The following is an 18,962-nucleotide window of genomic DNA, read 5'->3' on the forward strand; positions in this document are numbered from 1 at the left end:
TGCCACCACACCGAGCTAATTTTTGTATTTTTAGTACAGATGGGGTTTCATCATGTTGGCCAGTCTGGTCTGAAACTCCTGACCTCAGGTGATCCACCCACCTTGGCCTCCCAAAGTGCTGGGATTACAGGCATGAGCCACCACTCCTGGCGGTGGAGTCTTTTTCAACCCCTTCTAGAAAAAAACCATTTCAAAAAGAAAAGCCACATACTAGACTCTTCTGGTAGGGACACAGATGAGTAGCCTTCTCTTTCCTAATGAGGAAAAGTGGGGGTTTGGTTTTGAAAAGTTGCTGTCAACCCTGCGTCAAGCCTGCACACCTCACAGCTAAAACCAGGCAGAGAGGGTGGCAGTGGTTGCAGTCGTAACATGGCCTCCAGTTGGCTTGTTATACGATCCTCACCAGCTTCCCTAGGAGGAGGAAAAACATTTTTTTCTCTAATGGCTCAGATTGTCTTCACTACTTACCAGCAGGAGTTTGTAACAACTTTGTTCTCACAGGTTTTAAGGGTTTAAAGAGAAACAAAATATCACACATTTCTAACAGGCAGGAAGAAGCCAAAATCTACCTCATTAGTGAATGGAAAACAGTGTCCCCTTTGGACCAGATCAAGAGGTCAATGGGTATATGACTGAAAGTCCCTATTTATTAAGCAAATACCCATTACATGGGTCAAGTCCAAGGCCAGCATGATGGGTAAGCAACTCCCCATATGGTTTCATTTCAGGGACTGAAATACCACTCCCTTGATCCTCTACATGCCAAATATGGCTCCTATGTGCCCACTGATGCCTGAAATGTCTTTTATAGGAAAAATATCTTTCACTTAGCAGTCAGTAACAAGTTTCATAATGAAAGCACCTTAGGTGTGACTTTAAGAACACACTGAGGTGCGAGCGATTAGAGCCCGGACTCTCTTGAGAGTAAGTTTAATGATTGAGGGAAGAAAGAGCCTCTGGCCTGGATGGAAAGAAAAAAAAGAGATGGGGAGAAGGGGCAGAATGAGAAGAATGGAGAGCAGACCCATTGTTCGTTTGCTGTTGCTCACTTCCAAAGTGAGATGGAAAGTACTTGTCATAATGTTTGGCTCATAGCAAGCTCTCAATACAAGTTAATCATTCTTATTTATAGTTTTGACAGGTTCAGGTCTTGTCAGTTTGGAGATAAACCTACAGATTCTCTGCTCTGAAGTTATAGTGCTTATGCATAAAATCTACGGCCTTGAAAATCATTCTCTTTCCATTGTCTCTATCCTCTTCCCATCCTAATATTTTCTCTGCATTATTCTTTAATCCTTTGCATAGAGAGGAATCTAAAGGAATCTTAACAGGCTATGTATCAAGAAGAGGTTTGCAATTACAGCATACCTAAACCAACTTTTGTTATTCAGCCATATACCACGTGTCTCTGTCACATTTGTATAGCAAATTTTCCCCAGTACCATTGGAGCATCTCTGATTAATGTCTTTCTAGCTATGGGGCCCTATGTCTATAATCACCCATCCAAAAGGCTCACCTCCAGGCACATCACCTCCATGCAGCCTTCCTTGATGACTCCAGCTCACAGTGAGTTCTTTATCTGAACTTCTAAAGTAGAATCAATTGCCATTACCTCTCACTGGGCATTCATATATATTCTAATTTTATTATTAACTTACACATGGTTATTCAGCATTTAATATATGTGTCTGTCAGTTTTTCTCTCTCTAACTAGGCTGCAAACTTCTGGTTAGGATCCATGTGGTGGGCAGCCTCTGAGATAATTCCCAGTGATTCCTGCATCCTGGAATTCATAACCTTGTCTAACCCCTTTCCCTATAACTGTGGGATGGACCTGGCCACCTGATTCCAGTGACCAGAATAATGTAAAAGTTTAAGGATGCCACTTTTGAGATTAGGCTTTAAGAAAACCCATAATTCCTGTCCTGCTAGCTCTCTCTGGCTCACTCTTATTGCTCAATGAGATGGAAGTCAGTTGCCATGTTTTTAGCTGCCCTCTGGCAAGAAACTGAAGAAAGATTCCCTGATCAACAGCCTGCAAGAAATTGAGACCCTGAATTTAACAGCTTATGAGGAACTGAATCTTGCCAGTAATCACACAAGTGAGCTTAAAAATGGATTATCCATCTGTTGAGCCTTCAGATGAGAATGCAGCCCTGACTGACACCTTGAATGCAGCCTTGTAGGAGATCTTGAGGGAGAAGCACTCAGGTAAGCTGTGCCTGGATTCCTAATACACAGAAACTGTGAGATAGTAAATGACTGTTGTTTCATGCTGTTGAAATTTGGAGTAATTTGTTATTTAGCAATAGATAACATACTCCATATACCTATGCACTGGAGCAAACAAATGCCTGGAACACTGAAGAAATCTGCTTTTAGGTACCTAGAAATCATCTGTTTCCTTCCCTCTCAGGTGGGTGAGAGTGAGAGGTGGAATCTCTAATTTGGTTTGAAAGGCCTTTATCCTTTAATTGGGGTAATGGAGTCAGAGGCCTACTTTTTTTTTTTTTTTTTTTTTTTTTTTTGAGACGGAGTCTCACTCTGTTGCCTAGGCTGGAGTGCAGTGGTGCAATCTCGGCTCACTGCAAGCTCCGCCTCCCGGGTTCATGCCATTCTCCTGCCTCAGCCTCCCGAGTAGTAGCTGGGACTACAGGCGCCCACCACCATGCCCGGCTAATTTTTTTTTTGTATTTTTAGTAGAGACGGGGTTTCACCACGTTAGCCAGGATGGTCTTGATCTCCTGACCTCGTGATACACACACACACCTCGGCCTCCCAAAGCGCTAGGATTACAGGCATGAGCCACTGTGCCCGGAGTCAGAGGCCTAATTAATGGATGGAGAAATTTAAGAATAACAAAACCAAATGAAGTTGATCATTTAAGGGGCTAAGTGACATTGAAGGTTGAGGTTTAGCACTAATATAAAAAGGTCAAAGAGTGAGCAACAGTGGAAGAGGCTTGGAGACATCCCGTTTCTAAAGATGGGGTGAGTAGAGTTTGTAGAAATGTAGAAATATTTGTACAGGATGAGAAACAGTGGTAGATCCATGTAGAGATGAGGTTGCAAACACTAATACCTATGGTCCCAGGAAATGAGTCAAGTGGGTGGGTTAGGGGCTTGGTGAATTGGAGAGGTCAAGCTTAGTTTTAGGGAATATAGTTCACAATGTGGTACCCTCCTCAAATCTCCCTCCACAGGGATAATATACCCAGTCTCCAGCTCCTGGAAATATTGGGTGTTAGTGGTTCACAGTTCGTTCCTCACTGAGCACTGCCTTAAGCCACGGGGAAGTACCTCACCCGAGGTTATGTCTCATCCCTGGGGTGGCTTGTGGCCAAAGACTGACAGATGAAGGATTACAGAGAACTGGCCCCTGTGTCTCATTGTGGGACAATCCCCAAAGCTCATCTCCACTCCAGGGCTCCCTATATGATTGCCTGAGGCGTAAAAGTCAAGTGCATTTCAGGCCAGCTTCTCCCTCTGCTAAATTCTTTTCCCCCCCAATTTCTCACAGTGTATCTCTCAGGAGCAACCACCAATCAACCTTTTGCATGCAACTCCCATCTCAATCAAAGTCAATTTAAGACAAGGGGATAGCAACTGTTCAGCTCCCCCAACCGTTGCCATACACAATCATGTAGACCCATTGATGTCAGATCTTGTTTTTCAAGAGAAGCTAGAAATGCAAATATGTAAGTGAAATATTCTAATCCTTCTATATTGGAAAATAATTTAAGAGAACATCTCTGAAGTGAAACAAAACACATCTGTGGGCCAAATTCAGCTAATGAGCCATGAGTTTGAGTCCTCTAACACTTGCATGTGAAGTTGGATTTTATATTATTTCTTTCATATTTCTGTTAATATTCGTTCATCATTTGCTTAAGAATTGGACTTTCTTTATGTGGGATGGAGAGGGGAAAGTGGAGGAGGTTCAATTTTCTTTGATCACAGTGCCACATGTAAGTAATTAAGTAAACTTAATTCCTTTTCTTCCCTTCAAAATGGGCTGAAAAAGCAGACTTCTAGATTTTCATGAGTGTTGGGAATAGAGAGCCTTCTCACCCATCATTTTTTGGCACTCTTCCTAAAGGCATCAGATACTAAGGATGACCCTGGTTTACACCTGTTATTCTAGTATGATTAGTAATCACCTTCACTCCCCAGAATTCTGTTCCAGTTTGGATAATAAATTCTGTCTCCTTCATGAGGAAACCATGTATTCTTACCTCTCTAGGTATATTTTCTTCCATGAATAAAACCTTTGGATTTCCAGAATAGTTAAGATATACTGCATTCTAAAGAATAAAATTCATTAAAAGTAACATTTTTCTTCTGCAAGTTGAAATCATCTGCAATGTCCCAGTGCAGCAATTTGACCCAATACCACTTTTCAGGGGAATAGTTTTCACACTCACTTCACAGTTTAAACCAATTTGATTTTTACTACTAATTTGCCTTATTTTAACTTGGATACGCTGAAGTAGTTCAGGCTGCTTCCAAACACTTACTGCCTCATTAGCTGATAGCTGTAGTCTAATGACTTTCAGACCAAATGAGAGCTTCCAGGGTGTTGGATACCAGTGGAAACAGCTCTTTGCAAATGAAAGGAGAGGAAGCCAGAATTGGATTTAATTCCATCCTTTGTTAGTTTTGGGTTTATTTAAATAAAATTGTAATTATTTTTAGTGGTGCTGATTGATGGGAAATCCCTGGATAAATAGACTGAAGCCATCACATGGTCCATCACATAGTTGAGTAAGTACATAACAAGGGAAGCCACTTCTATTAGAGGGTTCAGTGTAATTTTCAAAGTTCAGCCATGGCAATAGATGTTAATGTAAACCTGTGCGTGTGTGTGTGTGTCTGTGTGTGTAAATATCTATACACTTGCATATATATAGACACAAACATTTCCACATACATGTACATGTATGTATACATACACATACATAAAAAATATTCATTAAATATATGACTACTTTTTAATTCCTTAGTGTGTAGATTAGGCTCCTTGGTTACACTGAGAGCGTGAGACTCACTCAGCCTATCTCAAGCACAAATGTGAGAATAAGGGAGATGGGAATCTTTCAGGGAGAAGATCAACCAAGATTCCAGGCCACACAAGGTTCTAAAAAGTAATTCAGGATGTAGACAGTCACTCTTAGTTGCCTATCTAACCTTGATTCCCACTCCAACTTTTATTATTTTTAAAACCTTACCTTTTATTTTCTCCCATGGAAGATAAGCTACTGCCCAACCTCAGAGGATAAATTATATTTTTCTAGGGCTGGCAGCATAATCCAATTCCTTTTGCTAGTGATTGCTTTAGGAATGCACATGAGAACTCTTTCTAGGCAATGATGCATATAAGAAAATCTGTTGTGGTAATTTGGGAAGGATTTTGCTCCCTGGTAAGACAAAAAATGGTAATGAGGATGGTCCTTTTTTTTTTTTTTTTTTTTTGGCCATGAAGTGTTGTACAAGGATTTTATGATTGGAGCTAAGCTTTTATCTTGAAAGCATGAGGCTAAAAACCTAGAGATGAAGAATCAATATGTGAATAATAGTCTTGCAGAAGGATAGGAAAGACTCTGTCTTTTACAGTGCACTGAAACAGTGTCCCCAAACCTGGACCACCTACCTCCAGATTTCTTGTTATGTGAGAAAAAAAAATCCTTTGTTTAAACCAATCTTGGTTTGGTAGTTCACTGCTTACAGCCCAAAGCATCCTTAACTGACAATGCCCAAAGAAGTTGTAGGGGCCAGGTAATCTTGCTTCCTATTCAGTATCAGGATTTTTTGTGGCTATTAATTTCCATATGTTCAGGGTGACTTTAATCAGAATCAAGGGAGCTTTCTGAGCATATTAGTTCAGAATTCTAGTGGCCCTGATTAGATTTCTTCCTTACTATGCTTCAGAATTGAGCAGTGTTACAGCCCTCCCTTGGACATACTGCAGGTTTATCCACTAAATAGAGGTCCAAGGGATAACATGAAGACTTTTAGCTTTGGTACATTTTGCCTTCACACTTCCCTTAGTTGATCATTCATAAGTTGGACACATTTGTTGAGCACCTGATATGTCTAGCTTTGAAAATTTGGTAGGAAAATACAGAACTGCTTCGTGCCTTCTTAGAGTTTACATTCTAGTAAGATTATGCAATTTCTAGATTCATATTCACCTGACTTTTTAATGCAGAATTCCAGGGACCCTCAAAATGCTGAGCAGCAAGAATGCATTATGGAAACCCCCAGAATGAATGTGTCTGTCTTTGAGTGTGGTGATGATGGTAGCAGGGAATTCCTTTTCTATTATATTATTTTCTTCTTTTTGCTATGATACTGCAAGCAGTTGAGAAGTGGTAAAATATTTTGGCATGTGGCTGGTGGTAAATCTCTCTCTTTTTTTTTTTTTTTTTTTTTGAGGCGGAGTCTCGCTCTGTCTCCCAGGCTGGAGTGCAGTGGCGTGATCTTGGCTCACTGCAAGCTCCACCTCCTGGGTTCATGCCATTCTCCTGCCTCAGCCTCCCAAGTAGCTGGGACTACAGGCACCCGCCACCACGCCCGGCTTTTTTTTTTTGATTTTTTATTTTTAGTAGAGACAGGGTTTCACTGTGTTAGCCAAGATGGTCTCGATCTCTTGACCTCGTGATCTGCCCGCCTCGGCCTCCCAAAGTGCTGGGATTACAGGAGTGAGCCACTGTGCCCGGCCGGCTGGTGGTAAATCTTAACAAGGGTCTCCCAGCTTTTATGTTGGTATTAAACCAATTGCAAGTCCTAGGATACCAGGACTTCCATTTGGGATGAAACAGGGAAGGAACTGTGCCTTAACTGGCTTCTCCACGTTCACATCTGGGCAAGAATATTAAATTTGAAAGTTCTTGCCAAAAAAACAACTCAAAACCAAAAATTACATTCAGTTTGTTTCAATTTTGCCTGTAGTTTTTATTGGATGGGGGCATCATTGCTTCTTGTCCTAAGTCAACCTCACTTCATCATGGAGTGAGTGCCTTGGGCTACTGGATGGCCAGGGTTGGAACTGTTATTTCTTGCTTGTTTGTCTCCCTTTATATATTTGGCACCATGGGACTATTTGACTACCCAGGGAAAATATTTACAGAGAGCCTTGGATCAGGCAAGGATGAATCTCTGCTTGGTGGCTCACTGTGGTTCTTTTGGCATTCCACAGAACAACAACTAAAATAATTCTTTACAAGTGTATTTATGGAGAGTAGGTTGATAGTGTTTTCTTTGATACTTCCTTTGTTTTTTCACAGTCTTCTTTAATTTTCTATTTGTTGGGATTCTAATAGAGATTTTCTTCAAACACTCCTTTAGCAAAACTTCCTTTTAAATCAAATTTTATTTTCTAGGCAGTTCTCTGGATTCTTTTTTTTTTTTTTTTTTTTTGAGATGGAGTTTTGCTCTTATTGCCCATGCTGGAATGCAATGGCGCAGTCTCAGCTCACTGCACCCATTGCCTCCCGGGTTCAAGCGATTCTCCTCTCTCAGCCTCCTGAGTAGCTGGGATTACAGGTGTGCACCACCACGCCCAGCTAAGTTTTTTGTCTTTTTTTTTTTTTTTAGTAGAGAAGGGGTTTCACCATGTTGGTTAGGCTGGTCTCGAACTCCTCACCTCAGGTGATCTGCCTGCCTTAGCCTCCCAAAGTGCTGGGATTGCAGGTGTGAGCCACTGTGCCTGGCCAGTTCTCTGCATTCTTTTTTCGGAATCTCGCTCTGTCGCCCAGGCTGGAGTGCAGTGGTGCGATCTTGGCTCACTGCAAGCTCTCCCTCCCGGGTTCATGCCATTCTCCTGCCTCAGCCTCCCCAGTAGCTGGGACTACAGGCGCCTGCCACCATGCCCAGCTAATTTTTTGTGTTTTTAGTAGACATGGGGTTTCACCGTATTAGCCAGGATGGTCTCGATCTCCTGACCTTGTTATCCGCCCACCTCGGCCTCTCAAAGTGCTGGGATTACAGGCGTGAGCCACCGCGCCTAGCTGTTCTCTGCATTCTTAATACCAACCTAGAGTAGTAATTATCCTAACCATTCCTGTTCCCCTTTACATTTGTAAGTTAAGCCTCTCAATCTTTTTCTCCCATCATTTTTTAATCTGCATTTCACAGGTGGTGCCTGGGGTTGGTTCCTGGGGACCATGACTTTGCCCCACTAATTATTTTAATATTTAAAATCTTAGAAATGATTTTAAGAATGAACTTCTGTTCTGGATCTTGGCCTTCCACAATGGCTTGGAGGTGTGACTAAGTCCAACTGTATTTTTTTTTTTCAATTTTCTCAGGGAAACATTTGTATTTATTTTTTATAGTACTGTGTTTCAAATAAATTTGCTTCATTAACAAATTCGTTTAATCAGTTAGAGACACTGGGGCAGAAGATGGATCAGTCCTGTGATGAACTGTTAGCTATACATGTAGTTATAAAAAACATGTAAGGTAAATTTGAACAGGAAATCAGTTGATAGTCTGAATTGCTATTAGCTATATCTATGAACTAGGTTCACAGTTGGTGGTTGGTGGAAAATATTTTGCTTCATTGAAGTCTACTTTTTTTTTTGTTTTTAAGTATGTACCCTTAGTATAAGACAAAATTGTATCTATACATAAAGGGTGAACATTTTGCTGAGCTTTTCATGGATTTGATCAATCAGATATGTACATTCCATTGTGTATTAATGAAGAAATTATTCAGATTTGGCTTTAGTATTAATTTGGTACTTAAAGTAACAAGGACTGGCAGCCTACTTGTGGCTTTAAGAAGTAGAAGCTAACTGAAACAAAAGTATAGACTTCCTAGTTTTAAAATATGCATATTATAAATGGAAATTATAATTTTTCAAGTAAAATTAAGAATTGACTTTGAGATGTCTGATTACAAGGCTACTAGGCCTCTTCTCTATTCCCTCAAACCTCTCCCTTCTTAATTATTCTCTGCTGCTAATAAGATGCTAGGGCTGAATAAAATTGTCCCTTAGGAAGACCTTAGTTAGTCATCAGCTAAGTACAGCCTCTCTCTCTCTCTCCTGTCATTCACACTGAAATCATTTTGGGAGTGAGAAATGCAGTATTAAATATTTTGATTTCACAGACCTTTAAGCTTCCTTGCTAGCAAGGGAGTTAGATTAAACAGAAATAATATTGTCCAAAACAAACTTGTTAAATAGAATGCATTAACAAGAAGCTGAAAGACTTGCATAGCACAGGATCAGGTGTGCAAGGAATTGTACTTGTTCATTCTTCTGTAATATAACAATATTTTTAAGATTCTCATTTAACTGGGTTCCCCATCAGATCTAAGTTTAGGAGGATTTATGTGTTGCTGTGGCAGTGTGTGTGGTGGAGGAGGGGGGGGCTTATAGCCTTCCCGGTCACGTGTCCACACAGGATCTCTGACATCCATTTTCTAGTTTGGCCCTTAATCCCCGGTCAATACAAGCAGCTGTAGAGATACTTTTTTTTTTTTTGCGACGGAGACTCACTCTGTTGCAAAACTGAGGCTGGAGTGCAGTGGCATGATCTTGGCTCACTGCAACCTCCGCCTCCTGGGTTCAAGCAGTTCTCTTGCCTCAACCTCCAGAGTAGCTGGGACTACAGGCATGTGCCACCACGCCCGGCTAATTTTTTGTATTTTTAGTAGAGATGGCGTTTCACTGTGTGAGCCAGGATGGTCTCGATCTCCTGACCTTGTTATCCGCCCACCTCGGCCTCCCAAAGTGCTGGGATTATAGGCATGAGCCACTGTGCCCGGCCAGAGATACTCTTGATTTGGTAGGCGGGACATTTCACTATTTTCTGCTGTCTGCTCTGTGTCATGCTTGGTGAGGCCGTAGTCTTCCTCTTTCACATCTGCCTCTGGGCTTTAGAATTCCTTATTTCTAATTTTGTGTTTATTCTGTCTCATTTATATTAATTAGACAGGCCAAGGGTTTGTCTATTTTATCATCTATCTTCTCCTTTGCTGAGTCCCCTCATAAAAAACCTATATAATTTTCTTACTGTATAAATTTAAGGTGTAAAACATGATGTTTTGATATACAGATATAGTCAAAGGGTTACTAAAGGTAAGTAAATGAACATATCCATCACCTTCCATATAACTTTCTTTTAGTAAGAACACCTAAAATCTGCTCTCCTAGCAAATTTCAATTTACAATGTACTATTAACTACAGTCTTCATGTTGTACATTAGATCTCTAGACCTAGTCATCCTATGTAACTGCAAGTTTGTACCCTTTGACCTACATCTCCCAATTTTCTCTCCCTCCTCACCGCTGGTGACCACTATTCTATTGTTTCTATGTATTTAACTTTTTTTTTTTGATTCCACATATAAGTGAGATCATGCAATATTTTTCTTTCTGTGTTTGGCTTATTTCACTTAGTGTATGCTCACCAGGTTCATTGATGTTGTTGCAAATGGCAAGATCTCCTTATGTCTTAAGGCTAAATAGTGTTCCATGTATGAGTAAAAAAAATATATATGTATACATACACACACAAATATATATACACACATATACAAATATATATAAATATATCTGTACACACAAACATAGTTTATCTTCCTTAGTTCTCTGCCTTTATTTTAAATTTTCTTTTTTGCTTTTTTTCTTATAATAACATTTATCATATTTTCATTTGTTGTTCTTTGATTTGTTAGTCTCTTTTTTTTTTTTTGAGATGGAGTTTTGCTGTGTTGCCCAGGCTGGAAGTGCATTGGCACGATCTCAGCTCACTGCAACCTCTGCCTCCAGGGTTCAAGCGACTCTCCTGCCTCAGCCTCCTGAGTAGCTGGGATTACAGGCACATGCTACCACCCGGCTAATTTTTGTATTTTTAGTAGAAATGGGGTTTTGCCATGTTGGCTGGGCTGGTCTCAAACTCCTGACCTCAAGTGATCTGCCCGCCTCAGCCTCCCAAAGTGCTGGGATTACTGGCATGAGCCACCACTCCCGGCCAATAGTCCCTCTTTTAATAAAAAAATTTAGGTTGTTTGTATTTATTTAAGAATTGAAAATTCTTAAATATGAATATTTAAGAATTAAATGAATTACTTAATTCTTACTTAAAAGAATTAAGTAAAATGAATATTCCCTTCATTTTACTTTGTTGTTTCCTCTTTTTCTCCTTTATTTTTGTATGTTTGATCAAGTTACTAATCATTTCCTTTTTATTCATGTTAATTAGTTGTTTCTTGGTATTTTTCCCTTCTGCCATTTGCAATCTTTTTATTCCCAACACACATAATTGAATATATATCTCTCTACTATTATATGAAATAAAGAAATTAACCGTATTCCTCAACCAAGGCTATCTACCATTCCCAATTATTAAGTTGAGACCTACAGATACAGGATGATCATATGTCTTGATTTACTTTTGAAAATCCCAGTTTATTTTTGCTACCCTGTCATAATTAGTAATTATACCCTCTTTTAATCTAAAAGTGTTTCAGTTTGTATATGAAATTATATGTGTACAGTTAAATGTGCATGATAAACATTTTAGGTTGTTTTTGTCTTCCCACCCTCCTCCTACATACACAGGAATATATATGTAGAGGAATGCATACAAGCAAGAATACATACAAGAATGCCTTTCATTTTCTTCTCTTTACAGCATAGTACAGTAGTTAAAAGTAGACTCTAGAGCTATGTGCTAGCTGTACAATATTGAGCAAGTTGTCTCTGCCTCAAATTTACTCATCTTTAGAAAGGGGATAATATCATTTGCTTCATAGGGTTGTTGTGACAATTTAATTAAATAATGCTACACATATTATGTGCTACAAAACGATTGGCTATAATTCCCTGTTCCCTCCAAAGTCATAGGTAGATGATTACATTTAGTCTCACACCACTGTTAGTTTCAGCTTTGCTCTGTGACTATTCTGGTTCAAGTATTTGTAATATTACAAATTCCTAATGAGTCTATCATTTCTACTCTGGTTTACTGCTGACCACCATTTTCTCACCTTCTGTTCCCTTATTTGGTTAGAGTTCTTTCCTAAGTAATTTCCTCAGTTGGGTTCTCTGGGTGATGTGCTCTCACAATCTTTTATATGTCTGTAAATATACTTTGGTCTGGATAAAAGATGATTTTCTTATAATCTTTTTACATCATTAACCAATAACACTTATTCTTCTGTTTTCTAGTATCTAAAGTTACAGATGGAAAATTAGTGTTAGTTTCTGTATTAGTTTTGTAGGGCTGCCATAGTAAAGTACCACAGACTGGGTGGCTTATGTAATGAAAATTTATCTTCTCACAGTCCTGGAGGCTGTAAAAGTCTGAGATCAAGGTGTAGGCAGGGTTGGTTTCTCCTGAGTCCTCTTCTCCTTGGTTTGCAGATGGCCCTCTTCTGCAAGAGGTCTTCACATGCTTTTCCCTCTGTGTGTGTCTGTGTCCTTAGTTACTGATATGGTTAGGCTTTGTGTCCCCACCCAAATCTTATCTTGAATTACAATCCCCACAATCCCCATGTGTCAAGGGAGAGAGACCGGTGAAGATAACTCAATCATGGGGATGGTTTCCCCCATGCTGTTCTCATGATAGTAAGTTCTCACAAGATCTGATGGTTTTATAAGTGTTTGGTAGTTCCTTCTGCATCATTCTCTCTCCTGCTGCCTTGTGAAGAAGGTGCCTGCCTTCCCCTTTGTCTTCCGCCATGATTGTAAGTTTCCTGAGGCCTCCTCAACCGTACGGACCTGTGAGCCAGTTAAACCTCTTTCCTTTATAAATTGCTCAGTCTCGGGAAGTTTTTTGTAGCACTGTGAGAATGAACCAATAATTACATTGGACTAGGGCCCACCCTAATGACTCCTTTTAACAAAATTGTCTCTTTAAGGTCCTGTCTCTAAATACAGTGACATTCTGAGGTATTGGGAGTTAGGAGTTCAACATATGAATTTTGGAGTAACAAAATTCAGCCCTTAACAATTTTATTCTTTTCTTTTTGTAAATATACCTCTCTTTCCCTCTCTCTCTTGCTTGCTCTCTCCCTCCTCTTCTGCATCACTCTGGAACTCGGCCTTTTTAATCTGCAGCCTCAAGTGTTCAGCCAGAAACATTTCCTTAATTATTTTTGCCTGTTCTCTAACTTTTTCTTTTTCTCTTTCTGAAACACCTATTACTTGTCCATCTTTTAAGACTTTTTTCTTCCTTATTTCTATCTCTAGGTGTATTTCTTCTAAGTTGTGAGGTATTTCTTACAATTAATCTTCTAGATCACTAATTTAATTTTCAATAATAATAGTCACTTTCAATTAATATATTCACTTTGTAAATTTGAAATGTATGTTTTCTAGTTAAGGAATACTTTTATTGTGCTAACACTGGTTTACTTTCATTCTATTTGATTGTATTTTTCTTAAAAATTCAACTTTCTCCTCTGGAAATCCTATCTCTCTTCAAAGTACGTAACCACAAATTTCTATGTTTTTGTCCACTCTTAGGTTGCTGGGTTGGTTCTCTTGGGTGCATTGTTAACTTCCTTTACCTAGGTTTTACTTATTCTTAGTGCTTGGGTAAAACTAATGAGTACTTAGTGCTTGTGTGCTTGGGTAAAACTAGTGGGAAGCCCATGAGTGATGGTCACCACTTCAAAGAGAGAAACAAAATCCATGCTCACTGTTCTATCTCATGCTCTTACCTCCATGGTGTCTTACGTTTGAAAAGTAGCAGATTGGACTTGGAAAGGGCTGACATATTCTGCACTGAGGATTGAAATGGAAAGAAAGTGATAAAGATTTGGAAGTAGGTATAGGTACAGAATTACAGATGGTTACCACATGTCTGTAAAGGAAGCTTTGGAGTCACCTGGTGACCTCTGAATCTAGAAATGGAGTTAGAAAACAGCAGCTTAGCATGGGTTAAGATACCTGATCCAGAAAGTAGCCCTCTGTTATGACTTTGTGTGGTTATTTTCTGGTAACTTTTATGCTCTGGTAACAATTCATTGCTTCTGTTGAGCAACCTCTAATATTCTGTAGCTTTCTTTCTGGGATTGTGACCTCTACTCATGCACATCGGTTTGGGTGGTTGAGACCCTGAGTGATGACAAGTGTTTCAGTTTCTGCAATGTGCTTTTGTTGTGGAGTCGTGCTTAAGGACATAATCTGCAAATCCGTGATATCATATGTTTGGAAACAGGCATGATGAAAACGCCTAAGAAATTTATCAGAAACATTTAGAGGTATCCCGAGAAAGAGGAAGAAGGAAAGCATACCATTTCCCGTTGCTTATTTACTGATCAGTACAGGAAGTTTAGAATTGAAATGATGACCTAACTCTGTTTTTTAATTGCCATTACAATAGATTTTGAGATCATGGGCTTCCAGAAATAATCCTTGGCTATAATTTCATCTTCATTAGCTTGGGGGAAGTTTCACAACTCTTTAATGTCAATTTCTATGTTGGTAAAGTGAAAATAACAATACAGACGGGATATGCTAAAATAATGCAGAGGACCTTTTGACTGGCACATAATGGCACTCAATAGTATCAGCTATTATTGTTTTTTCAATTTTATTGTTTATCTTACTGTTACGTTAATAAATAATGCTTAGAATATTTGTCTGCGAACACTGGAAAGTCAAATTCACTTGGGTTAAACAAAAAAGGAGACATTTATTAGATTATATAATAGAAAGTTCAGGAATAGATCAGACTTCAAGAATAACTGATTCACACTGATACAATGTGACAAGGATGTCTTTCTTCCTTCTTTATTTCTTGAGCCATAATAGCTTCATTCTCAGTCTCCATGTGGTGGCAAGATTGTTCAACCAGTTCCAAGGCCCATGTCATAAGAAAGATTGAGTATCTTAGTCCCAGCAGGCATAGATATGTGTTCAGAGTCTGACCAGACAGTTTGGGTCAGTTGCCCACCTCTGAGGCAAACTACAGCCTCATGCACTGGATCAGATGTGGGGGTGGAGCCCACCCCGACTGTGTTGGCTGAGGATAGGGCAGAGCTGTTGAGAGAAGGGGGAATGGGTGCTGGGGGAGATGAGCAACAAAGATCCAATCAGTTAAGAAACTGGAAGAGAAAGGAGAATTTTTCCCTAATTGAACTTATAGTTCATCTTTTTGTACATTTGCAAGTCAAGGATGGAGGAATAACTTCATAATGATCTCTGAATGTAAGCAATATTATGGGGATGAGGGCCTGTCATTTTCCATCTCCACTCAGGATAGCACTAACCAATGTGGTGACAGGAGAGCATTGTGAATTAATGAAGAGCTCAGGGAGGCAGTGGGAGACTTTTCACTTAACGGGGCCATTCTAAGCAATGAAATGGAAAAATGCAGGCATCCCCAGAGCACAGGCTGAAAGGATTAGATGAATTTTGACCAGATTTAATTGTGACCAGATTGTGGGAGTGAAAGTTTCAGTTTGAGTCAAGTTAACTGTTTTATTTCATGTCCCATTTTTTTATGTTTCCATATAGCCCTCTCGCTTTTTCTAAAGTACATGGCTTATTGTATTTGAGTTCCTCCTGCTTTTGACAGCTCCATGGCTTCCAATTTTGCTTCTGCTGCTTTGATTATTATTCCTGATTTTGTTGATGAGACATGTGGTTTTCTTCAATTAGCTCTGTCACTCTTACAAATGTGTGTGTCTCGCAAGTGTCCTAATTAAAGTAGGAGGAGGAGGGGGGAAGATTACAGGCAATTACAACAGTGCCATCCTCCTCTCTCAATGCGCTTTTCTCATCATTGGGGCGCATTCTTCTGTATCTCCATTTTGCAAGCACATTGAGCAGCCTCTCTCTTTAAAATCTCCTTAATTTTTTCAGAACATGTTATGCAGCTGTGTTAGTGTGTCACACATTAGCTCTCAGGAAGCCCCATAGATTTCATGTAGTTTTATTAAGTACAGCCTCCTCCCTACCCATTTCCACCATGCTTTGAATTCATCCTGAGACAGAAGGCTACCATCACCACCACATATGGTCCTGTAAAGTCTCCCCAAATCTGTGGCCTTGTGAGTTCAGTCTCCTCTTGTGTGGGCTCACATTCAGCTCACTCCAATTCAATACTACAAATATTTATTGAGGATTGGAACCTATGTAATGTGCCATGCGTTGTGCTAGGAGCCAGAGCTAGAAAGACGCATAAGTGCACAGAGGTTAAGATGATGTGGGATAGTAAAGAGTTTGGATTTCAGAGGCAGACAAGACATAGATTCAGATGCCTGCTTTGCCACATGCTAGCTTTTTGGCCTTGGATAAATCACTTAGTTGGTTTTTTCATCTGTAAAATTATGCTAATAATACTTACCTTGCAGGGTTGTTGTGAAGATTGGAGATAATGTATGCAAAGTAGCCAGCTTAGTGCCTGGTATAGCTCAATAAATGGGAGCTATAATTATTATCATGAATAAGATATAGTGTACTTAAGGAAGTCTACTCAAAGAGAGAGAAGAGTAAATTAACTTTTAGAATATATTGTTATATATATATGATAATGGAAGTATGTAGGAGGTAATGGGATAGACTCCCTAGAGGCTCTCCATGCTCTCTTCCACCCACTTCTCTGTCTCCTACTACTCTACCCCCAACATACTCCAGCCTCCTAACCCCTCGTCATCTCGTCTCTTTGCATTTGCTCTGCTTCTTTACCTGAAAGCCCCCTTTTCAGGTCCTTACCTGGCTGGCTCTTTCTCATTATTTAGATTTCAGTTTAAATGTCACCCTCTAGAGAACCTTTCTATTAGCATCCAATCTAAAGTAGGCCCATCCCTTCGCCCTTATTTTTTAAAACCATTTTTTTTTAACATCATAGAAATTATCTGCAATGATCGAATTTGTTGCTCTAGATGTTTATTTTCTGGCTCTCCCCACCAGGATGTAAATGCTATGAAGGCAGGGACCAACCTTGTTTTTGTCCATAGCTGTATCTCCAGTGACTAGAACAGTGGCTGTGGCACAGCACATGCTCAATAAATATTTGGGGTGAATAGGGGTGAGGAGATGTAAGCCAGAGATTACAAACAAAAGGGATTCTGTAGTGGTTTGTCTGCATTTTGCTGTGGCTGCCAATATTGAGAACTACCTACTGCCCTACACGTCTTCCATCATGGACTCCTACGTCTAAGGCAAGAGGTCAAAGTGATGATGAAACAGGAGAATTCCCTGACGTCCTTGTGGGACTTGCAACAGGGGTGTGGCTTGTTTGTTCAGCCCCTTACGGGAGAGGGAGCATGCAAACTGGCAGGTGCAGGAGTCAGGGTGAGTGCTTTTGGGCTCCAGCCCCACGGTAGTGTCTAGGGATGTGTTACCATTAATGATCCTTTAGCAGTTGCTATCTGAGGATGGCTAAATGTTCACTAGCTCAGTGGAGAGTCAGGGTGACAGCCTTTTACACCCCGCCCTCTTGGTACCCAGGTCCTTGTCTGGTGTCCAGGAAGAATCAGGTCTCATGGACTTGATGGATGGTGAATGTGGGGATTTTATTGAGTGATGGAGGTGGCTCTCAGCAGGATGGATGGGGAGCTGGAAAGGGGATGGATTGGGAGGATGATCTTCCCCTGGAGTGCAGCTGTCCCACAGCTGATCTCCTCTTTGACTGTCCCCAGTGGAACTCCTCTTGATATTCAGACACTCCTTCTCTTCTCTCCTTCTCTGCCACACTGCTCTGCTGCTCTTCTGCTCATGGAGCCTGGGATTAGAGGTTTTCATGGGTACAGGATGGGGGGTGTGGCAGGCCAGGGTGGTTTTGGTAAAAGCAACATTTGGGTGGGAAACAGGGATAACTATTCTCATTCAGGGCCATGGAACCAGGCTTGAGGGTGGAACCCTCGCCAGAGACCCCGCCCTCCTGCCTCCTGTCTATATCAATGGGAGATTTGCAAGGTGGTATCTGACTTTGTATCATCTCTCAACCTAGTTTTGGAAAACTAGATTTAAATAAACATCCTTCTTAGGTCATCTGCAAAGAGATTTTTTACATGACTGAGTCATTGATACTGGACTCAAATCACATTGCCTACAGGGGTCTGATCTAGGAACCAAAAGGTGGCCCAAAATAAGTTTTCATGGAAATCCATCTTTTATTGGCACTTTTCTTATGGCTTACCAAGGGGAATATGAGGATATTTATAGGAGGAAGGTAGGTAGGAATTTGGGACTTTGAGGCTGAGTGTTTAGCTTTTTAGCTTTGTGAGCACTAGGCATGGACTTCTTGAAGCAAATGCAACTGTAACAGCTGATATTTCTCCCCTAGCATTTGAGTTGGGCTTATAATGTCAAGGCATCAAAGAGTCCTAGCCACACATTTAAAAATGTGCATGACCTTGATCAAAAGCAGAGACTGCAAAAGATACAGAAGGCCCAGTAGGAATCTATTCTACTGGTAGGAAAAACAATTAAAAGGTAAGAAGCACACATCGAAGCTTCCGATATACTGAGAAGATCAGTCACACCATTTTCCTATGAAGAGGGCAAAGTTTTTTAGTTCTACCAAGGTTTGCATCTCTTTTATGCAAAAATATCTGCAAGGCATCCACTTAGCTTCCAATAAGTGCTCAACTACGTCTTTATGGTTACTTCGGTGCTTCTGGAGCTTCGCCCCACTCACTCACAATTTTAACATGCATTCAAATATATTTGTGCTTTTTCTTAATTGTCTTTCTGTCTCAATCCAAAAAAGAGCCTGAAGACTTAATGCAACTTAAGTTTTATCTTTGCATGAGTACATTTAAGTCTAAGTATAGGTTTTATTATGACACAGGGCAAATAGATAGATATGGCTAGAACTTAATCTAATTCATTGCAATTCATCTTTAGGCCTTGGCACTGCCATAAGCTGGTCATAGTCCGGCTGGCTTTATGTGGTCAACTGTAGTCCTGCCATGGGATTTTCTTTCTTTCTTTCTTTCTCTTTCTTTCTTTCTTTCTTTCTTTCTTGCTTGCTTGCTTGCTTGCTTGCTT

This window comes from Pongo pygmaeus, chromosome 15, assembly GCF_028885625.2.
Source record: "Pongo pygmaeus isolate AG05252 chromosome 15, NHGRI_mPonPyg2-v2.0_pri, whole genome shotgun sequence".
Taxonomy (NCBI): Eukaryota; Metazoa; Chordata; class Mammalia; order Primates; family Hominidae; genus Pongo; species Pongo pygmaeus.